Genomic DNA, 3,561 nt, shown 5'->3' with positions numbered 1-3,561 from the left:
TCTTCTTCTTCTTCTTCTTCTTCTTCTTCTTCTTCTTCTTCTTCTTCTTCTTCCTCTTCTTCTTCTTCTTCTTCTTCTTCTTCTTCTTCTTCTTCTTCTTCTTCTTCTTCTTCTTCTTCTTCTTCTTCTTCTTCTTATCACCCTTCTGTCTGTCTCTGAATCTCTCTCTCTCTCATTCTCTCTCTCTCTCTCTCTCTCTCTCTCTCTCTCTCTCTCTCTCTCTCTCGCTCTCTCTCTCTCGCTCTCTCCCTCTCCCTCTTTCTCCAACTGTTTAATTGCACACAAAATGTATACGTTTGAACTTTATAAATACACTAAATAACTCTCATTTTCGTTCAAAATAATTGTCTGTCAATATATATTTACATACCCTCCACCCCGCCCTGTGCCTTTTGGGAAATTGTAAACCGATTTTTTCTTCTGCTGCAGGATTTGATCAAATTTAAAAAAAGAAATCAAGACTCCATTATCACTAGATCTGGCAGCAGTATACCCTTGGTGTGTTTGATGTTTATATAGGTGGGCTCTTTCTCCTTGAATGGAGAAGACGGACGAGCGTGAGTGAGACTCTCGAATGGAGATTTATTTTACAATGAAACGTATCCCTCAAACCTTGGGTTTGCTGTGTCAGCCAGGATCAAACCAGCTGGTCTCCTAAATGATCTAAATTGTGCAGATGAAGGCCCAGAATATTTACATTACGTTTACATTTACATGTGCGATAACATAATTTATCCATAACATACCATGAATGAAAAAGTGTGAGGTTGTGCCGAAATGTAATGCGTGTTTTATTGGATGTCCATGTTTTCATTTTCCATGTATTATGCTCATGATGCCTTTCACAAGGTGGAAAATACAGTTTTTTCGATGCGATCTGATTTGTTCAGAGATTATTTTATTTTGTTAGGGGGGGGCTACACCCCCAAAATCAAAATTCGGCTCAAAATCATGGAATTTGAGTTGAGTTGTAGGCATTTTTAGCTTCCTCAGCCTCTCCTACAACTATTTCATGGCATGAGAACCCCCAAAAATCGTATTTTTTCCCATACCGGACATGTTTGTAACTGCCATTTCCTCATAAAGTCAGTATTTTATTTTTCTTTATCGGCCGTTTTCTCAAAATGCTACTTTTCTCTATACTTTTTTGAATAACTCCACCATTTTTATCTAATCTTCATGAAACTTTCACAGAATGAAGAGAAGAGGTAATACTAAAAATTTTTCTGTTGAATTTTTGATATATGGAATAGATTTTTGTTGGTGGTGTCTGGAGTGTGGATTTTCACGGATTTTTCGCAAACTTGAATGCTACCTCACGAAAAAATTCATTAAAAATTTTGTAATTCGATTAGGAAAAAAACAACAGACAAAATTTTAGATCTAATGTTTGTAAACACGCATGCAAAAAAACAATCGATTTCCATTAGCGATAAGTGCGGTATTCATTACGTAAGACATGTCAATAAAATCCAATATGGCGGCGTATCCATGGAAACGAAACTTTTTTCTCAAATTTGATTGCGGATTTCAAGACTCCTTACTATGCTTGTTATATGTGTGAAATGTGGTAAAATTCGGTCCAGTAATAAGCGAGATAGCCTCCAGGTGTAGCCCCCCCCCACCCCTCCTCCCCCCCCCCCCCCCTTAAGGGGGGGGGGGGAGGGGGCTACACCTGAAGGCTGTCTCGCTCGCTTACTAGTGGATCAAATTTTACCAAATTTCCCACGTATAAAAGCATAGTGAGGAGTATTAAAATCCGCAATCAAATTTGAGAAAGAAGTTTTATTGAAATGGAAGCTGCGGCCATATTTGATTTTGTTGACATGTCTTACGCAATGAACTCTGCATTTATTTTTTAAGGAAACTGGTTGTTATGGCACGCATGTCACAGACAATAAATCTACAAAGATGTCAGTGGAATTTTTCCTAAACGAATTAGACATTTTTTAATGATTTTTTTTTTTGGAGGTAATATTCAAGTTGCGCAAAAGTCCGTGAAAATCCACACCCCAGACACCACCAACAAATATCTAGATTCTATTTCATATATTAAAAAAAACAACAATCCAGAAAAACTTTTGAGTTACAATTTTACTTCATTAAGCGAAAATTTCATGAAATTATTATTAGGTGAAAAATAGTGAAGATATTCATACAAATAAAAGTATTATGGAAAAACTGCGTTTCGAGAAAATGGGCGATAAAGAAAAATAAAGGATTGACCTTATGAGGAAATGGTGCCAGGTATGTGAACAAATAAAGCATAAGCCATTAAGGGGGTTCTTATCCGATGAAATAGTTGTAAGAGAGGCTGAAGAAGCCAGAATTGCTTACTTTTAAAAATCCATAATTTTTACCTGAATCGGGACTTTCTGAGTGTAGCCCCCCCCCCTCCCCCACCTTAAAATCTGAGTTTACCATCAGACTTTAGGCATCATCATCATCATCATCATCATCATCATCATCATCATCATCATCATCATCATCTAGTCTTCTTTGCTGTTTCCTTCAGTCTTTCTTCGCCGTCCACAAAAATAACTGTTTCGACAAAAGTAGTTAAAACAATGGACAAAAGCAGAAACAATGAAAAAAGAAAGCAATTTATGCGAACTATGCACAAAAAACTTGCGGGAAAGCCCCTGTTTTTTAAAATCATTGTTTGTTATATTCTAATAGACAACGAGCTTCTACGTGTCCACATCCCCTAGAATGGAGGCTGTGTAATAATGGAAACCGTCACGCAAGCACGAGGCCAAGGAGCAAGAATTCTTCTTGTACACATAGCTTTCATTTTGGAAAAGTTATCATGGTACACAAAATAATATATCACGGTTCCGACCGCGAGCTGCAGGGGAGCGGCTTGCCAGACATTGGAGTACACAATAAAGAATCAAAAGCCGAAGTTTTTTTTCTGAGCGCTAATGGTGACAAATAGCCACATTGGAGTGAATCTGTCGAAACAATCTCTGCCATGTTCTCTTCTGAAGGGACTTAAGAGTTTGGGCATTTAGACTTTCCACACCAAGTGGGTTTGGCATGGCATGGCATGGCACTACTTTTTGAACGTCCACCGACACTATTTAGATCATTTAGAAACCGGACCGTATCGATTCTGCCTGCCAGTCTAGACAGAGGAATACAGCGTCCCAGAAAAAAGCCCCCCCCCCCCCCCGAAGATACCCGATACCAATTTTCCCCACTCGAGAATCGAACTCATTTCCTGTGTTGGACCAAAGAGTCTACATAACAAGAGGGGCCACTTCTCTCTTTGAGCCAATTAAAAAAGTGTCCTGAAAATTCGGTGGCGCCCTCTTCGCAAAAGCGCACCTTTTGCGAACAGAGTTATCCTACTTGAGTTAAAAATATCAAAGTGAAACTAGCAAGTTTTTTAATGAATCTCGGAAGAACGCTTTTTTAAAATGGTTACGCTGACAAAAAACCTCTTCCGGAGGAAATGGTGATTGTTTTCTTCGTTTAAGGCATGATGCGGGGGAAATTTTGAAATTCATTAATAAGAAGAAACTAAGCTTACAAATATGGTAGCATCAATATAAATAG

The sequence above is a fragment of the Aplysia californica genome, unplaced genomic scaffold, assembly GCF_000002075.1.
Source record: "Aplysia californica isolate F4 #8 unplaced genomic scaffold, AplCal3.0 scaffold00950, whole genome shotgun sequence".
Taxonomy (NCBI): Eukaryota; Metazoa; Mollusca; class Gastropoda; order Aplysiida; family Aplysiidae; genus Aplysia; species Aplysia californica.
The sequence above is the reverse complement of the archived record's forward strand: the minus strand, read 5'-3'. Positions refer to the sequence as shown.